Source organism: Lissotriton vulgaris, chromosome 8 (genome assembly GCF_964263255.1).
Source record: "Lissotriton vulgaris chromosome 8, aLisVul1.2, whole genome shotgun sequence".
NCBI classification, from domain to species: Eukaryota; Metazoa; Chordata; class Amphibia; order Caudata; family Salamandridae; genus Lissotriton; species Lissotriton vulgaris.
The window spans coordinates 1,579,528,756-1,579,549,315 of NC_141696.1; the positions used below are offsets into that span (position 1 = coordinate 1,579,528,756).

Genomic DNA, 20,560 nt, shown 5'->3' on the forward strand with positions numbered 1-20,560 from the left:
AGTGCCTGCCACCTAGTGGCTGAACCAGGAACCGCTTCTATCTCACCTATAAGAATCTATTGAGTGCCTGCCACCTAAGGCTGAACCAGGAACCGCTTCTATCTCACCTATTATAATCTATTGAGTGCCTGCCACCTAGCGGCTGAAACAGGAACTGCTTCTATCTCACCTATCATAATCTTGTGAATGGCTGCCACCTATGTGCTGAACCAGGAACCACTTCTATCTCACCTATTATAATCTTGTGAGTGCCTGGCACCTATGGGCTGAACCGGGACCGCTTCAATTTCACCTATTATAACCTTGTGAGTGCCTGGCACCTATGGGCTGAACCGGGACCGCTTCAATTTCACCTATTAAAATCTTGTGAGTGCATGCCACCTAGGGGCTGAACCAGGAACTGCTTCTATCTCACCTGTTATAATCTGGTGAGTGACTGCCACCTAGGGGCTGAACCGGAAACCGCTTCCATCTCACCTATTATAATCTTGTGAGTGCCTGCCACCTAGGGGCTGAACCAGGAACTACTTCTATCTCACCGATTATAATCTTGTGAGTGCCTGCCACCTAGGGGCTGAACCAGGAACCGCTTCTATCTCACCTATCATAATCTTGTGAGTGCCTGACACCTAAGGCTGAACCAGGAACCACTTCTATCTCATCTATTATAAACTTGTGTGTGCTTGCCACCTAGGGCTGAATCAGGAACCACTTCTATCTCACCCATTGTTATCTTATGAGTGCCTGCCACCTAGAGGCTGAACCAGGAACCGCTTCTATCTCACCTATTGTAATCTTATGAGTGCCTGCCACCTAAGGCTGAACCAGGAACCTCTTCCATCTCACCTATTATTATCTTGTGAGTGCCTGGCACCGAAGGGCATAACACAATACTCATACAGACCAAACTTAGTCCGGAAGGCAGTTTTCCACTCGTCGCCTTCACGGACACGTATGAGATGATATGCCCCTCGGAGGTCCAGTTTTGTAAACACCGTCGCATGCCTCAGCTGATCGAGCAATACGGGAATCAAGGGAAGGGGATACTTGTTCTTAATAGTACCATTATTGAGCGCCCTATAGTCTACACAGGCGCGGAGACCACCTTCCCGTTTGGGAATAAAAAAGATAGCCGAGGAAGCAGGAGAGGAGGAAGGACGAATAAACCCCTTAGCCAACATCTCGTCTAAGTACTCCTTCAAATGCTGTTCTTCTGGACCAGATAAGGCATAGATACGACAACAAGGTAGGGTGGCCCCAGGAATCAAATCAATTCGACAATCAAAAGAACGATGGGGAGGCAAGTCCCTCGCTCGTCCTTTGTCAAACACCTCGGCAAACTCTACATAAGCCTCCGGTATCTTCTGCACGTCACACCTCAACCCATCTCCTACTGCACAAGATAAAGGAGTAACCCAATCAGTGGCAACTTTATAACAACTCTGCAAACAATAGACCGAATCAAGTGTCACAGTCCTTCGAAACCAATCGATCCGGGGATTGTGGGATTGCAACCAAGGAACCCCCAACACAATACCAAACGAAGGGGCATCAATTAAATCAAACCCAAGGTACTCCGAATGTCCGTTATCACATATCATACACAAGGGTTCAGTCTGTCTAGTGATAGTACCCGAGGACAGTTCTGTTCCATCTATGGCCCTCACAGGCTCGGGTTGATCTTTCATAATCCATGGCACTTTCAATTGTTCCGCTAGCTGGATATCCATAAAATTGCCCGTGGCCCCAGAATCCAATAACGCTGAAACAGGAGTCCTATGGCTGTTGGAAATCACTAAACAGACGGTGATCATAAAATGTTTGGGGACTCTTTTGACTATGCCAGAAATCTGGTAGGAAGGATTAAGTTTATCTCTCATCACCAATTCCGCAGAAGGCTGCACACAAGCTACCACTTTCTTTGATGACAAGGAAGAAGGTTTAACTGAGCAGTCCCTGGCATAATGACCTCCTTGCCCAAAATACAAACACAAATTGTGTGTTCGTCTTCTACTCTTCTCTTCAGCAGTGAGGGGGCCTCGTACTCCACCAATTTCCATAGGTTCCGGTGTTGTCCTACTCTCACCTGGGCTCTTTACCTCGCCTCTCGAGGGAACCACTCGGGATACCTGAAAGCGGTTTTTCTCTCCTCTCCTTTCTAGTAGCCTATGGTTCAACTTCACCACAAGATCGATGAATTCCACACAATCTTCAGGAGGATTCACCACCTGTGAGACGATATCTTTCAGGTCTTCTGACAACCCTTGGTAAAACAATGAGGTTCTTTTATCCACGGGACAATGGGTTTCGGACACTAACCGATTGAACGTGGACACATAGGTCAGTAGATCCTGCTTTCCCTGTCTCAATTTCAACAGTTCGGCGTCGCTAGCTTGCATAAAAGCATGTTTTGCAAAAAGACAACGCATCTGCTCTTTGAAAGCCACATAATTATACAATACAGGGTCATCATTGTCCACCAGTGGCACTGCCCAAGAAGCCGCAGTACCCGCTAAATAAGATATGACAAAAGCTACTTTGGAAGAGTCGTTAGGGAACGAAGCAGGGCGACACATAAAGTGCAAATGACATTGGTTCATAAATACACTGTACTTACTGGAATCTCCAGCAAACCTTTCTGGGACCGCCAATGGGACAGGGGTGGGAGTAGTAACATTAACAGTCAAAGGGGGATTACTGGCGCTCGCACTTCTATCGAAATGAAAAGTGGCAGGCTGTAATAAAGAGGGTTTACCCATTCCCCAAACTGGATCCTTAGCCTTCCCTGCACTCATCTCCTGACGTAACCCTTGGTTCTCTTGTTGTAATTCCTGCACCTTAATCTGAAGGGCATTAACAGCCCCCAGCAGTTCCTGCACTGTAGGGACCCTTTCTTCCAACTCATTCCCATCCTCATCCATTCTCGCTCGGGTGGTGTTAAATTCGTGGGCTTGGTTTTCTGTTGGATCTTTCCCCGACTCAAAACCACAACCACGGAAGCGAGGATGGCCCCACTCCTCTGCCCTCGCTCGGAACGCCACACGCACGTATGTACAGCGTGACCGCGAACCGGGAAAAGGGAGAAGGTAGGAAAAAGTAAAACAAAGAAAGAGTAAAGCCAATGCTCTCTCTATGTTACAGCACTGCAGACCCTCTTCTGTAGCGTAGGGAAAGGTCTTCTAACCTGCAGTCATAAGAGAAAAGAAACACAGAAAAGAAATAGCACATTAACACATGGCCCAGTGGTCCTTCACCTGAATCCTTGTTCTCACACCATATACATGCCCAACACACCCCAATCCCCTCCTTACTTGTGTAACATAGCAGGATTGTCCCAAGGAGAGCGAGAATCCAATGGCTTTAAAAGGACCGAATCCACGAGTTACTCTTTATTTCCGAAAAGGGGAAAAAGTCATACTTCTGACAAAAAACCCCTAACAAACTAGAAGTGCAGATCACTACACTGTTTTCTACAAAAAATAATATAACTGTGGCCACAGACTAGAAGTGCATACTAAGTGAAGAGCGAGAAGCTACAGGACGCTTCTTAATTGAAGAGTTAGCGCTCACACAACACCATACCTCGGGTACTCAAAACCCGGAAATCGGCTTTACCCTTGAGCCCAAACACAACTTTACAAATTATGACAACAGTTCGTACTCGAGCTAAACAGCTCGAACGCTCCTCTTACGCTTCCGAAGAATCAGTCTCGAGCGGGAAGACGACCGGTGCAGAACCCATCCGGGCCGCTGACACGAAGCCTCGTTCAGCGAAACGCCGCCTCCAGCCAGGTCGCGTAGTGAAGAAACGCTTTCCCAAACGATCACACGATATGTCATAAATCCCAATTCTCTCTCTGGACGCATGAAAAACGCCAACCAGGTAAGAAACCAAGCACAGAGCCCAAGTGCTGGCGTCCTAAATCCAAATGAGGGAAAAGGGGCGGGGCTACCGAAAACAAGGAAACAGAGAGAGGACACCAGGGGAAACTAGAAAGGAGTGAAAAGATAGCCAGGAGAAAGGGAAAGAACTGACTAATCCCTAACAGCAGCCCGCTGGAGGCATCACTGCATCTCCTGTCCTCACTCATCCCTCCTGGTCCCTCCCCTCTCTGGGTGAAAGGCTGCTCCATCACTGCCCGTCACTGCAGTCCGCTGGAGGCATCACCGCATCTCCTGTCCTCACTCATCCCTCCTGGTCCCTCCCCTCTCTGGGTGAAAGGCTGCTCCATCACTGCCCGTCACTGCAGCCCGCTGGAGGCCTCACCGCATCTCCTGTCCTCACTCATCCCTCCTGGTCCCTCCCCTCTCTGGGTGACAGGCTGCTCCAGCACTGGCCGTCACTGCAGCCCGCTGGAGGCATCACTGCATCTCCTGTCCTCACTCATCCCTCCTGATCCCCCCCTCTCTGGGTGAAAGGCTGCTCCAGCACTGCCCGTCACTGCAGCCCGCTGGAGGCCTCACCGCATCTCCTGTCCTCACTCATCCCTCCTGGTCCCTCCCCGCTCTGGGTGACAGGCTGCTCCAGCACTGCCCGTCACTGCAGCCCGCTGGAGGCATCACCGCATCTCCTGTCCTCACTCATCCCTCCTGGTCCCTCCCCTCTCTGGGTGAAAGGCTGCTCCAGCACTGCCCGTCACCGCATCCCCTGTCCTCACTCATCTCTCCTGATCCCTCCCCTCTCTGGGTGACAGGCTGCTCCAGCACTGCCCGTCACTGCAGCCCGCTGGAGGCATCACTGCATCTCCTGTCCTCACTCATCCCTCCTGATCCCCCCCTCTCTGGGTGAAAGGCTGCTCCAGCACTGCCCGTCACTGCAGCCCGCTGAAGGCCTCACCGCATCTCCTGTCCTCACTCATCCCTCCTGATCCCTCTCTGGGTGACAGGCTGCTCCAGCACTGCCCGTCACTGCAGCCCGCTGGAGGCATCACCGCATCTCCTGTCCTCACTCATCCCTCCTGGTCCCTCCCCTCTCTGGGTGAAAGGCTGCTCCATCACTGCCCGTCACTGCAGCCCGCTGGAGGCCTCACCGCATCTCCTGTCCTCACTCATCCCTCCTGATCCCCCCCTCTCTGGGTGAAAGGCTGCTCCAGCACTGCCCGTCACTGCAGCCCGCTGGAGGCATCACTGCATCTCCTGTCCTCACTCATCCCTCCTGATCCCCCCCTCTCTGGGTGAAAGGCTGCTCCATCACTGCCCGTCACTGCAGCCCGCTGGAGGCATCACTGCATCTCCTGTCCTCACTCATCCCTCCTGATCCCCCCCTCTCTGGGTGAAAGGCTGCTCCAGCACTGCCCGTCACTGCAGCCTGCTGGAGGCCTCACCGCATCTCCTGTCCTCACTCATCCCTCCTGGTCCCTCCCTCTCTGGGTGAAAGGCTGCTCCAGCACTGCCCGTCACTGCAGCTCGCTGGAGGCCTCACCGCATCTCCTGTCCTCACTCATCCCTCCTGGTCCCTCCCCTCTCTGGGTGACAGGCTGCTCCAGCACTGCCCGTCACTGCAGCTCGCTGGAGGCCTCACCGCATCTCCTGTCCTCACTCATCCCTCCTGGTCCCTCCCCTCTCTGGGTGACAGGCTGCACCAGCACTGCCCGTCACTGCAGCCCGCTGGAGGCATCACCGCATCTCCTGTCCTCACTCATCCCTCCCCTCTCTGGGTGAAAAACTGCTCCAGCACTGCCCGTCACTGCAGCCCGCTGGAGGCATCACCGCATCTCCTGTCCTCACTCATCCCTCCCCTCTCTGGGTGAAAGGCTGCTCCAGCACTGCCCGTCACCGCAGCCCGCTGGAGGCATCACTGCATCTCCTGTCGTCACTCATCCCTCCTGATCCCCCCCCTCTCTGGGTGAAAGGCTGCTCCAGCACTGCCCGTCACTGCAGCCCACTGGAGGCATCACTGCATCTCCTGTCCTCACTCACCCCTCCTGATCCCCCCCCTCTCTGGGTGAAAGGCTGCTCCATCACTGCCCGTCACTGCAGCCTGCTGGAGGCATCACCGCATCTCCTGTCCTCACTCATCCCTCCTGGTCCCCCCCCTCTCTGGGTGAAAGGCTGCTCCAGCACTGCCCGTCACTGCAGCCCACTGGAGGCATCACTGCATCTCCTGTCCTCACTCATCCCTCCTGATCCCCCCCCTCTCTGGGTGAAAGGCTCTCCAGCACTGCCCGGCACTGCAGCCCGCTGGAGGCATCACTGCATCTCCTGTCCTCACTCATCCCTCCTGGTCCCCCCCCTCTCTGGGTGAAAGGCTGCTCCATCACTGCCCGTCACTGCAGCCCACTGGAGGCATCACTGCATCTCCTGTCCTCACTCATCCCTCCTGATCCCCCCCCTCTCTGGGTGAAAGGCTGCTCCATCACTGCCCGGCACTGCAGCCCGCTGGAGGCATCACTGCATCTCCTGTCCTCACTCATCCCTCCTGGTCCCCCCCCTCTCTGGGTGAAAGGCTGCTCCATCACTGCCCGTCACTGCAGCCCGCTGGAGGCATCACCGCATCTCCTAATTTCTAATTTAAAACATTTCTAGAGCGCAGCGTACACCTTGCGGTTTCTTGGCGCTAGGGGTTCAGCAACTGAGGGAAAAAGACCAGAAGAAAAGATAAAAGGAGAGTTTAAGAGATTTAAGTGGGAAAAGCCTGGCTGAAGAGGAACGTTTTCAGATCTCTGCGAAAGGGGAGATACTGGGTGGCAGAGCGAAGGTGGTCAGGGAGTGAGTTCCAGAATGTTGGAGCCAGGGTGGAGAAGTTGGACCCGCCCCACTTTTTACGTGTGAAGCGAGGGATCTGAAGAAGGGACTTGGAGGAAGACCGAAGTTCTCTTGCAGGGACATAGGGATTGATTAATGAAGAGATGAAGGCGGGGGCAGTGCCCTGGCGGGCCTGGAAGAGCATGCAGCCAATCTTAAAAAGGCAACGTTCTTTTACAGGGAGCCAGTGAAGCTCCCTGAGAAGGGGGGTGGAATGGTGATAACGAGGGAGGCCGTACACCAGCCGGGCCGCTTGGTTTTGGATAGTCTGGAGTCTACGCAAACTGTACGCGGGGATGCCATGGTAGAGAGCGTTTGCGTAGTCCAGTCGCGATATCACCAGTGCGGCCATGATAATCTTGAGTGCCTGGGAGGAAAAGAAGCGGGAGACAGCGCGGATAGTGCGGAGAGTGAGGAAGCAGGAGGAGACCACGGAACTAATTTGTGAATGGAGAGTGAGCTGGTTGTTTATTTTGACACCCAGTGTTTTGACCGTGATAGAGGGGGACGGTGCGGGACCAAGAGAGGGGGGCCAGAAGAGAGAGTTCCAGGGGCTGGATGAACCACCAGTGAGAACCAGCTCGGTTTTATCCGGGTTCAGCTTAAGGTGGTTGTGGTTCATCCAGTCCCTGATGAATGTCATAGTTGACTGGAAGTTAGAGACAGAGAGAGGAGAAGGGGACAGATCAAAGATGAGCTGGAGGTCATCCGCGTAATTATAAACGGTGACCTCCAGCTGCTGGAGTGCGAAGATGAGAGGAAAGATATAGAGATTGAAGAGTAAAGGGGAGAGAGAGGATCCCTGGGGAACACCGCAGGTGACGGGGAGAGGAGTGGCCGTGAAGTCGCCTAGCCGGACCGCCTGGGTGCGGTCCCTCAGAAAGGAGGAGAGCCAGACCAGAGCTGATCCCCCGATGCCGGCCGCCTTGACACGGGTGAGTAAGATGGTATGGTCCACCGTGTCAAAGGCGGCGGAGAGATCAAGGAGGACCAGTGCCTGGTGTTTGTTCTCATCCATGCCCTTTCTGAGTTTGTCTAAGACTGAGACCACGACTGATTCGGTCGAATGCCTGGGACGGAACCCGGCTTGGCGGGATGCCAGCCCCCCATTTGCCTCAACGTGGGCGCTGAGTGCCGCGGTGACGTGGCGTTCCATCACCTTGCCCAGAAAGGGCAACAGGGAGATGGGGCGGTAGTTGGCCGAGATGGAAGGGTCCGCACCAGGTTTCTTCAGGATGGGCACTATGGTAGCTGCCTTAAGCGCAGGGGTCACTATGCCCTGTGCCAGGGAGCTGTTGAGGAAGGTAATGGGGGGGGTCAGGGCAGCCGGAGTAAATTTGCTGCAGGACTCGTGCCGGGCAAACGTCCGCGGGAGACCCCGACTTCACTTTGGGAAGTATCTCCAGAAAGGAGTCCTGAGTGAGGGGGGGAATGGAGGTAAGAAGGCATTGAACGGTAGGGGGGGAGGGATCGACGAAAGCAGACGAGGGTGGTGGGATGTTGGTCTTGATGGTAGCGATTTTGTCTAAGAAGTAGGTGTTAAGTTGGTCGCAGAGAGGCTGGGAGGGAGGGATTTGGGGCGAGGTTCGGTCAGAGAATGGCAGGTCATTCACTATGCCGAAGATTTCCCTGGGTTTGTTTCCTGCTGAAGTTATTTTTGACGAAAAGAAGGTGGTTTTTGCAGCAAGAATTGCTGTTTTGTATTTGGCCAGTGATGATAAAAAGTGGGTTTTTGATAGGGGACTATAATTTTTCCTCCATTGCCTCTCCGCCCGTCGGGCGCTCAGTTTGAGATCTTTTAGGTGGTCATTAAACCATCTATTGGAGTCCTTTGGTCGGCGGATGGAAATACGGCGTAAGGGCGCCACTGAGTCGAAGCCTCCAGCCAGCCAGGTGTTGATGGCCTTGGCTTGAGAGGCAGATGATAGGCCAGCGAGAGTGGCCTCACTCATCCCTCCCCTCTCTGGGTGAAAGGCTGCTCTAGCACTGCCCGTCACTGCAGCCCGCTGGAGGCATCACCGCATCTCCTGTCCTCACTCATCCCTCCCCTCTCTGGGTGAAAGGCTGCTCCAGCACTGCCCGTCACTGCAGCCCGCTGGAGGCATCACCGCATCTCCTGTCCTCACTCATCCCTCCTGGTCCCTCTCTGGGTGACAGGCTGCTCTAGCACTGCCCGTCACTGCAGCTCGCTGGAGGCCTCACCGCATCTCCTGTCCTCACTCATCCCTCCTGGTCCCTCTCTGGGTGAAAGGCTGCTCCAGCACTGCCCGTCACTGCAGCCCGCTGGAGGCATCACCGCATCTCCTGTCCTCACTCATCCCTCCCCTCTCTGGGTGAAAGGCTGCTCCAGCACTGCCCGTCACTGCAGCCCGCTGGAGGCATCACTGCATCTCCTGTCCTCACTCATCCCTCCTGATCCCCCCCTCTCTGGGTGAAAGGCTGCTCCAGCACTGCCCGTCACTGCAGCCCGCTGGAGGCCTCACCGCATCTCCTGTCCTCACTCATCCCTCCTGATCCCCCCCTCTCTGGGTGAAAGGCTGCTCCATCACTGCCCGTCACTGCAGCCCGCTGGAGGCCTCACCGCATCTCCTGTCCTCACTCATCCCTCCTGGTCCCTCCCCTCTCTGGGTGACAGGCTGCTCCAGCACTGCCCGTCACTGCAGCCCGCTGGAGGCCTCACCGCATCTCTTGTCCTCACTCATCCCTCCTGATCCCTCCCCTCTCTGGGTGACAGGCTGCTCCAGCACTGCCCGTCACTGCAGCCTGCTGGAGGCCTCACCGCATCTCTTGTCCTCACTCATCCCTCCTGATCCCTCCCCTCTCTGGGTGAAAGGCTGCTCCATCACTGCCCGTCACTGCAGCCTGCTGGAGGCATCACCGCATCTCCTGTCCTCACTCATCCCTCCTGATCCCCCCCTCTCTGGGTGAAAGGCTGCTCCAGCACTGCCCGTCACTGCAGCCCGCTGGAGGCATCACTGCATCTCCTGTCCTCACTCATCCCTCCTGATCCCCCCCTCTCTGGGTGAAAGGCTGCTCCATCACTGCCCGTCACTGCAGCCCGCTGGAGGCATCACTGCATCTCCTGTCCTCACTCATCCCTCCTGATCCCCCCCTCTCTGGGTGAAAGGCTGCTCCAGCACTGCCCGTCACTGCAGCCTGCTGGAGGCCTCACCGCATCTCCTGTCCTCACTCATCCCTCCTGGTCCCTCCCTCTCTGGGTGAAAGGCTGCTCCAGCACTGCCCGTCACTGCAGCTCGCTGGAGGCCTCACCGCATCTCCTGTCCTCACTCATCCCTCCTGGTCCCTCCCCTCTCTGGGTGACAGGCTGCTCCAGCACTGCCCGTCACTGCAGCTCGCTGGAGGCCTCACCGCATCTCCTGTCCTCACTCATCCCTCCTGGTCCCTCCCCTCTCTGGGTGACAGGCTGCACCAGCACTGCCCGTCACTGCAGCCCGCTGGAGGCATCACCGCATCTCCTGTCCTCACTCATCCCTCCCCTCTCTGGGTGAAAAACTGCTCCAGCACTGCCCGTCACTGCAGCCCGCTGGAGGCATCACCGCATCTCCTGTCCTCACTCATCCCTCCCCTCTCTGGGTGAAAGGCTGCTCCAGCACTGCCCGTCACCGCAGCCCGCTGGAGGCATCACTGCATCTCCTGTCGTCACTCATCCCTCCTGATCCCCCCCCTCTCTGAGTGAAAGGCTGCTCCAGCACTGCCCGTCACTGCAGCCCACTGGAGGCATCACTGCATCTCCTGTCCTCACTCATCCCTCCTGGTCCCCCCCCTCTCTGGGTGAAAGGCTGCTCCATCACTGCCCGGCACTGCAGCCCGCTGGAGGCATCACTGCATCTCCTGTCCTCACTCATCCCTCCTGGTCCCCCCCCTCTCTGGGTGAAAGGCTGCTCCAGCACTGCCCGTCACTGCAGCCCACTGGAGGCATCACTGCATCTCCTGTCCTCACTCATCCCTCCTGATCCCCCCCCTCTCTGGGTGAAAGGCTCTCCAGCACTGCCCGGCACTGCAGCCCGCTGGAGGCATCACTGCATCTCCTGTCCTCACTCATCCCTCCTGGTCCCCCCCCTCTCTGGGTGAAAGGCTGCTCCATCACTGCCCGTCACTGCAGCCCACTGGAGGCATCACTGCATCTCCTGTCCTCACTCATCCCTCCTGATCCCCCCCCTCTCTGGGTGAAAGGCTGCTCCATCACTGCCCGGCACTGCAGCCCGCTGGAGGCATCACTGCATCTCCTGTCCTCACTCATCCCTCCTGGTCCCCCCCCTCTCTGGGTGAAAGGCTGCTCCATCACTGCCCGTCACTGCAGCCCGCTGGAGGCATCACCGCATCTCCTAATTTCTAATTTAAAACATTTCTAGAGCGCAGCGTACACCTTGCGGTTTCTTGGCGCTAGGGGTTCAGCAACTGAGGGAAAAAGACCAGAAGAAAAGATAAAAGGAGAGTTTAAGAGATTTAAGTGGGAAAAGCCTGGCTGAAGAGGAACGTTTTCAGATCTCTGCGAAAGGGGAGATACTGGGTGGCAGAGCGAAGGTGGTCAGGGAGTGAGTTCCAGAATGTTGGAGCCAGGGTGGAGAAGTTGGACCCGCCCCACTTTTTACGTGTGAAGCGAGGGATCTGAAGAAGGGACTTGGAGGAAGACCGAAGTTCTCTTGCAGGGACATAGGGATTGATTAATGAAGAGATGAAGGCGGGGGCAGTGCCCTGGCGGGCCTGGAAGAGCATGCAGCCAATCTTAAAAAGGCAACGTTCTTTTACAGGGAGCCAGTGAAGCTCCCTGAGAAGGGGGGTGGAATGGTGATAACGAGGGAGGCCGTACACCAGCCGGGCCGCTTGGTTTTGGATAGTCTGGAGTCTACGCAAACTGTACGCGGGGATGCCATGGTAGAGAGCGTTTGCGTAGTCCAGTCGCGATATCACCAGTGCGGCCATGATAATCTTGAGTGCCTGGGAGGAAAAGAAGCGGGAGACAGCGCGGATAGTGCGGAGAGTGAGGAAGCAGGAGGAGACCACGGAACTAATTTGTGAATGGAGAGTGAGCTGGTTGTTTATTTTGACACCGAGTGTTTTGACCGTGATAGAGGGGGACGGTGCGGGACCAAGAGAGGGGGGCCAGAAGAGAGAGTTCCAGGGGCTGGATGAACCACCAGTGAGAACCAGCTCGGTTTTATCCGGGTTCAGCTTAAGGTGGTTGTGGTTCATCCAGTCCCTGATGAATGTCATAGTTGACTGGAAGTTAGAGACAGAGAGAGGAGAAGGGGACAGATCAAAGATGAGCTGGAGGTCATCCGCGTAATTATAAACGGTGACCTCCAGCTGCTGGAGTGCGAAGATGAGAGGAAAGATATAGAGATTGAAGAGTAAAGGGGAGAGAGAGGATCCCTGGGGAACACCGCAGGTGACGGGGAGAGGAGTGGCCGTGAAGTCGCCTAGCCGGACCGCCTGGGTGCGGTCCCTCAGAAAGGAGGAGAGCCAGACCAGAGCTGATCCCCCGATGCCGGCCGCCTTGACACGGGTGAGTAAGATGGTATGGTCCACCGTGTCAAAGGCGGCGGAGAGATCAAGGAGGACCAGTGCCTGGTGTTTGTTCTCATCCATGCCCTTTCTGAGTTTGTCTAAGACTGAGACCACGACTGATTCGGTCGAATGCCTGGGACGGAACCCGGCTTGGCGGGATGCCAGCCCCCCATTTGCCTCAACGTGGGCGCTGAGTGCCGCGGTGACGTGGCGTTCCATCACCTTGCCCAGAAAGGGCAACAGGGAGATGGGGCGGTAGTTGGCCGAGATGGAAGGGTCCGCGCCAGGTTTCTTCAGGATGGGCACTATGGTAGCTGCCTTATGCGCAGGGGTCACTATGCCCTGTGCCAGGGAGCTGTTGAGGAAGGTAATGGGGGGGTCAGGGCAGCCGGAGTAAATTTGCTGCAGGACTCGTGCCGGGCAAACGTCCGCGGGAGACCCCGACTTCACTTTGGGAAGTATCTCCAGAAAGGAGTCCTGAGTGAGGGGGGGAATGGAGGTAAGAAGGCATTGAACGGTAGGGGGGGAGGGATCGACGAAAGCAGACGAGGGTGGTGGGATGTTGGTCTTGATGGTAGCGATTTTGTCTAAGAAGTAGGTGTTAAGTTGGTCGCAGAGAGGCTGGGAGGGAGGGATTTGGGGCGAGGTTCGGTCAGAGAATGCCAGGTCATTCACTATGCCGAAGATTTCCCTGGGTTTGTTTCCTGCTGAAGTTATTTTTGACGAAAAGAAGGTGGTTTTTGCAGCAAGAATTGCTGTTTTGTATTTGGCCAGTGATGATAAAAAGTGGGTTTTTGATAGGGGACTATAATTTTTCCTCCATTGCCTCTCCGCCCGTCGGGCGCTCAGTTTGAGATCTTTTAGGTGGTCATTAAACCATCTATTGGAGTCCTTTGGTCGGCGGATGGAAATACGGCGTAAGGGCGCCACTGAGTCGCAGCCTCCAGCCAGCCAGGTGTTGATGGCCTTGGCTTGAGAGGCAGATGATAGGCCAGCGAGAGTGGCCTCACTCATCCCTCCCCTCTCTGGGTGAAAGGCTGCTCTAGCACTGCCCGTCACTGCAGCCCGCTGGAGGCATCACCGCATCTCCTGTCCTCACTCATCCCTCCCCTCTCTGGGTGAAAGGCTGCTCCAGCACTGCCCGTCACTGCAGCCCGCTGGAGGCATCACCGCATCTCCTGTCCTCACTCATCCCTCCTGGTCCCTCCCTCTCTGGGTGAAAGGCTGCTCTAGCACTGCCCGTCACTGCAGCTCGCTGGAGGCCTCACCGCATCTCCTGTCCTCACTCATCCCTCCTGATCCCTCTCTGGGTGACAGGCTGCTCCAGCACTGCCCGTCACTGCAGCTCGCTGGAGGCCTCACCGCATCTCCTGTCCTCACTCATCCCTCCTGATCCCTCCCCTCTCTGGGTGAAAGGCTGCTCCAGCACTGCCCGTCACTGCAGCCCGCTGGAGGCATCACCGCATCTCCTGTCCTCACTCATCCCTCCCCTCTCTGGGTGAAAGGCTGCTCCAGCACTGCCCGTCACTGCAGCCCGCTGGAGGCATCACCGCATCTCCTGTCCTCACTCATCCCTCCTGATCCCCCCTCTCTGGGTGACAGGCTGCTCCATCACTGCCCGTCACTGCAACCCGCTGGAGGCATCACCGCATCTCCTGTCCTCACTCATCCCTCCTGGTCCCTCCCCTCTCTGGGTGAAAGGCTCTCCAGCACTGCCCATCACTGCAGCCCGCTGGAGGCCTCACTCATCTCTCCTAGTCCCTCCCCTCTCTGGGTGAAAGGCTGCACCAGCACTGCCCGTCACTGCAGCCCGCTGGAGGCATCACCGCATCTCCTGTCCTCACTCATCCCTCCCCTCTCTGGGTGAAAGGCTGCTCCAGCACTGCCCGTCACTGCAGCCCGCTGGAGGCATCACCGCATCTCCTGTCCTCACTCATCCCTCCTGATCCCTCCCCTCTCTGGGTGAAAGGCTCTCCTGCACTGCCCGTCACTGCAGCTCGCTGGAGGCCTCACCGCATCTCCTGTCCTCACTCATCCCTCCTGATCCCTCCCCTCTCCGGGTGAAAGGCTGCTCCAGCACTGCCCGTCACTGCAGCCCACTGGAGGCATCACCGCATCTCCTGTCCTCACTCATCCCTCCCCTCTCTGGGTGAAAGGCTGCTCCAGCACTGCCCGTCACTGCAGCCCGCTGGAGGCGACACCGCATCTCCTGTCCTCACTCATCTCTCCTGATCCCCCCCTCTCTGGGTGACAGGCTGCTCCATCACTGCCCGTCACTGCATCTCCTGTCCTCACTCATCCCTCCTGGTCCCTCCCCTCTCTGGGTGACAGGCTGCTCCATCACTGCCCGTCACTGCAGCCCACTGGAGGCATCACCGCATCTCCTGTCCTCACTCATCCCTCCTCTCTCTGGGTGAAAGGCTGCTCCAGCACTGCCCGTCACCGCAGCCCGCTGGAGGCGACACCGCATCTCCTGTCCTCACTCATCCCCCCCTCTCTGGGTGAAAGGCTGCTCCATCACTGCCCGTCACTGCATCTCCTGTCCTCACTCATCCCTCCTGGTCCCTCCCCTCTCTGGGTGAAAGGCTGCTCCAGCACTGCCCGTCACTGCAGCCCGCTGGAGGCATCACCGCATCTCCTGTCCTCCCTCATCCCTCCTGGTCCCTCCCCTCTCTGGGTGAAAGGCTGCTCCATCACTGCCCGTCACCGCATCTCCTGTCCTCACTCATCCCTCCTGGTCCCTTCCCTCTCTGGGTGAAAGGCTGCTCCATCACTGCAGCCCGCTGGAGGCATCACCGCATCTCCTGTCCTCACTCATCCCTCCTGGTCCCTCCCCTCTCTGGGTGAAAGGCTGCTCCATCACTGCCCGCCACTGCAGCCCGCTGGAGGCATCACTGCATCTCCTGTCCTCACTCATCCCTCCTGATCCCCCCCTCTCTGGGTGAAAGGCTGCTCCAGCACTGCCCGTCACCGCAGCCCGCTGGAGGCATCACCGCATCTCCTGTCCTCACTCATCCCTCCTGGTCCCTCCCTCTCTGGGTGAAAGGCTGCTCCAGCACTGCCCGTCACCGCAGCCCGCTGGAGGCATCACCGCATCTCCTGTCCTCACTCATCCCTCCTGGCCCCTCCCCTCTCTGGGTGAAAGGCTGCTCCAGCACTGCCCGTCACCGCAGCCCGCTCGAGGCATCACCGCATCTCCTGTCCTCACTCATCCCTCCTGGTCCCTCCCTCTCTGGGTGAAAGGCTGCTCCAGCACTGCCCATCACCGCAGCCCGCTGGAGGCATCACCGCATCTCCTGTCCTCACTCATCCCTCCTGGTCCCTCCCCTCTCTGGGTGAAAGGCTGCTCCAGCACTGCCCGTCACTGCAGCCCGCTGGAGGCGACACCGCATCTCCTGTCCTCACTCATCCCTCCTGGTCCCTCCCCTCTCTGGGTGAAAGGCTGCTCCAGCACTGCCCGTCACTGCAGCCCGCTGGAGGCCTCACTCATCTCTCCTAGTCCCTCCCCTCTCTGGGTGAAAGGCTGCACCAGCACTGCCCGTCACTGCAGCCCGCTGGAGGCATCACAGCATCTCCTGTCCTCACTCATCCCTCCCCTCTCTGGGTGAAAGGCTCTCCAGCACTGCCCGTCACCGCATCCCCTGTCCTCACTCATCCCTCCTGATCCCTCCCCTCTCTGGGTGAAAGGCCGCTCCTTGCTTTCCTGCTGCTAGGAGGCTCTTTTATGATGTGTGTGCACCACAACTTACTTCCTGCTCTGTGGTGAAGCCTCTAACGCCTGCGGGCCAAGTCCCTGCTACATAAAAACCACAAATAAAGACAGGCCTTGACTGGCAACAAAGCAGAGCTCAGACCTGGGCAGACCAGCCAACTGGTGAATCACTCTTCTACACGTTAGGAGGGGGTGGGGCTTAGTGCCCAGCACAGTCCAAGTCACTTTTAAAGTCACCGCCTACCAACACCCAAATCCCCAGCCCCTGCCAACACCAAAAACAAAGCCGTTGAGGCTGCCACCGATGCCCTGGTGAAGTTTACACCTCATCATGGGCATCGGCTGAGCAGAGCCTCCAACAATTAGGTGGAAACCTGCCCCCTGCAGGGGTTTCCAGCTGACTGTGTGCACACCCTGTGATATCAAAACACACAAGATGATGGACGGAATGTTGCACAATGGCAAAACATTCACCCCCAGCCACAGATCTGGGTTTAATCCATCGTTATTTTGCTCACCAAGCCACCCCAGTTCAGACCCAGTTATATGCAAATCAATCTGACCCTGTGCCTCATGGGAACAGTCCAGCCCAAACTGCCAAGCCATGTCTTCCCTGGACCGGAATCAAGCATCCTAGGACCGGTTTCTGGCTATCAGCCGTCTTCAGCCAGGATAGCTTTACTCCAGTGGCCTAGTGAGCACAGGACCCACGTCTGGGCATACCCTTCCCACATAGGGTGAACAGCAAAACAAACAAGATGATGGACAGAATGTTGCACAATCGTGTGATATCGGCTACTCAACAGCTGACTCTGTGCACACTGTGTGATATTGGCTCCTCAGCGGCTGACTGTGTGCACACTGTGTGATATCGGCTCCTCAGCGGCTGAATGTGTGCACACTGTGTGATATCGGCTCCTCAACAGCTGACTGTGTGCACACCGTGTGATATCAGCTCCTCAACAGCTGACTGTGTGCACACCATGTGATATCGGCTCCTCAGCAGCTGACTCTGTGATATCGACTCATCAGCGGCTGACTGTGTGATATCGCCTCCTCAGCGGCTGACTGTGTGATATCGCCTCCTCAGTGGCTGACTGTGTGATATCGGCTCCGCAGCGGCTGGCTGTGTGATATCGGCTCCTAAGTGGCTGACTGTGTGATATCGGCTCCTCAACAGCTGACTGTGTGCACACCATGTGATATCGGCTCCTCAACAGCTGACTGTGTGCATACCATGTGATATCGGCTCCTCAACAGCTGACTGTGTGCACACTGTCTGATATTGAGTCCTCACAGGGTGACCGGGTGATATCGGCTCCTCACCAGTTGACTGTGCAAACCCTGTGATATCGGCTCCAGGGTTTCCAGCTGATTGTGTGCACACCATGTGATATCGGCTCCTCAACAGCTGACTGTGTGCACATCATGCGATATCGGCTCCTCGACAGCGGACTGTGTGCACACCATGTGATATCGGCTCCTCAGCGGCTGACTGTGTGCACACCATGTGATATCGGCTCCTCAACAGCTGACTGTGTGCACACCATGTGATATTGGCTCCTCAACAGCTGACTGTGTGCACACCATGTGATATCAGCTCCTCAACAGCTGACTGTGTGCACACCATGTGATATCAGCTCCTCAACAGCTGACTGTGTGCACACCATGTGATATCGGCTCCTCAACAGCTGACTGTGTGCACACCATGTGATAGCGGCTCCTCAGCAGCTGACTGTGTACACAGTGTGTGATATTGGCTCCTCAGCGGCTGACTGTGTGCACACTGTGCGATATCGGCTCCTCAGCGGCTGACTCTGTGCACACTGTGTGATATCGGCTCCTCAGCGGCTGACTGTGATATTGGGTCTTCAGCGGCTGACTGTGTGCACACTGCGTGATATCGGCTCCTCAGCGGCTGACTGTGTGCACACTGTGTGATATTGGCTCCTCAGCGGCTGACTCTGTGCACACTGTGTGATATCGGCTCCTCAGCGGCTGACTCTGTGCACACTGTGTGATATCGGCTCCTCATCGACTGACTGGATGATATCGGCTCCTCATCGGCTGACTGTGTGATATCAGCTCCTCAGCGGCTGATTGTGATATCGGCTCCTCAGTGGCTGACTGTGTGCACACTGTGTGATATTGGCTCCTCAGCGGCTGACTGTATGCACACTGTGTGATATCGGCTCCTCAGCGTCTGACTGTGTGCACACAGTGTGATATCGGCTCCTCAGCAGCTGAATCTGTGCACACTGTGTGATATCGGCTCCTCAGCGGCTGACTCTGTGCACACTGTGTGATATCGGCTCCTCATCGGCTTATTGGATGATATCGGCTCCTCATCGGCTGACTGTGTGATATCAGCTCCTCAGCGGCTGACTGTGATATCGGCTCCCCAGTGGCTGACTGTGTGCACACTGTGTGATATTGGCTCCTCAGCGGCTGACTGTGTGCACACTGTGCGATATCAGCTCCTCAGCGGCTGACTGTGTGCACACAGTGTGATATCGGCTCCTCAGCAGCTGACTCTGTGCACACAGTGTGATATCGGCTCCTCAACGGCTGACTGTGTGCACACAGTGTGATATCAGCTCCTCAGCGGCTGACTGTGATAGCGGCTCCTCAGCGGCTGACTGTGTGCACACAGTGTGATATGGGCTCCTCAGCAGCTGACTGTGTGCACACCATGCAATATCGGCTCCGACAGCTGACTGTGTGCACACCATGTGATATCGGCTCCTCGACGGATGACTGTGTGATGAGAGTCGATATTGTGTGATTCACAGTGACACCCTTTGAGTTCATAGGTCCTCCCGTGGCATAAATCTAAATGATAAGGGGTTCTGCAGAGTCCACCATATGTCACAGAAATTCTTTGGCCTCGGGCTAAATGGGGCCCTCAATGAAGGATTGGGGGTCCCTGGAGTGTCGCTTCTTTTGCACTGCAAACCCCTGATCATGAGCTGAGGGAGAGATGTTCTCGTAGGCTACACTGGCTGTCACGAAGGCAGGTGATGTGGCACGTGACGACGACACATAGCACGTGAAGAGGACACCCAGCACTTGAAGACGTCACTTGGAACTTGATGGCACTACCTGGCACTTGGGACGTCTATTATATTTTTCTGAACCTGAAATGATAAAGATGGCCTTGTGAGCCAATAGAGCCTTGCATGGGGGTGACAGAGGAAGGCACTGGCCGGCATTGAGGATACGAAGCCTGGAAGGTACTTGAAATATGCGAATTGTGTCTCGAGATGTTTCTCGTGCAATGTTGATGTGTTATGATTTGTAAAGGCTCTTGTGTATGGAGCGGACAATGGCAAGGATTCGAAGGGCCGTCGGACTACGAGCCAGCGGATGCGGCATCCCGTGGGTGACAATTACTTGGAAATAAATACACTAACTGCTGAAATTTGGCCTACTGGCTTATTCACTGCATTTGGCGCCGATCTGATGTCGCAAATGGCACACCCACACTGTATTTCCATCTTGCATCCTTACTTCAAGCGCGAGAGGTGCAGGATGTCCAGGCGCCCGGGGCTGCTGTTACAGCAGGCGACAAGCGAAGTCAACTTGAGGGCTCCGAGATACTTAAAGCTTCCACAGGGGCGTCGAGCACAAACGAAGATTTGCAGTTTTAGGGGACAGCACATGTGTGGGCCCTCGCGCGTGCGCACTGGCATCTTCGTGCGCACATTCGTCAGCACAGTCACGTTTGAGACGTCATCACGTCATGCGCGGAGGCCATATTGGTTATGGTTGTCGCTGGTGAGTGCCTACTATTGACATGTCGATTACCACCCACCTCAGCATCTTGGCAGCAGGCTACCTGCATTAAACTGACCGGACACTGGCGTTAATCAGCATTTTCTCTTTTTGTGTTGCTTCACATAATTCTGGCAATATTGTTGGTTTGGTTGGGGTTCATTTTTTTCGGTGTCATTCAGCGCCACATACTGCATCGCACTCCATATAGACAACACCATACGATGTATTACGTGGTAGTTGATATTTACACACAGTCATGGTAACTCCTCATTAAACTACTCAACCACCACCATTCATAGGGAAGCCAGGGAAACAGGCTATTAAATGGGCACAGTAGTTCAGATTGTTTGAGTACCATTTGGTAGCCACTTGGGCAAGCAGCTCAGTAAATATTTGACAGTCTGCCGCCTCTACTTCCGCCTCAAGCACAGTCTGGTGATGGGCAGTGGAATGGTTATCTAAAGGTCATAGCAAGACTGAGGAAACAATTTTCTGATGAGCCCAGCATTAAGATGGAACGCCATAATTTTTATAAATGCAAGCAACTGGATGATGAGGATGATCTGTTGTGCTGTTGCATATGATCAGGCGCCAGGACGCCCCTTTGCTGGGGCAGCTGTTGCGCCTAATAAATGTTATTAACATAACATAACATAACATAACATAGAAGAGTGTATTTTAACTCTCAGAGTGTTGGCGACTACATGTTTGCCCTAATCTGGATAATTACATTCGGGATCAATTTGTGTTCAACTGTACGTCAAGGAAGATCTAAGAGAGAATGCTAAATAGTAGAAA

The 20,560-nt window shown here is 55.7% G+C and overlaps 1 protein-coding gene across 2 annotated transcripts in view; it reads right to left on the reverse strand.

Moving 5' to 3' along the window:
- PDXK (pyridoxal kinase) overlaps positions 1-20,560 on the reverse strand; it is a 384,182-nt gene that overhangs the window by 107,279 nt on the left and 256,343 nt on the right. The window lies entirely within an intron of this gene.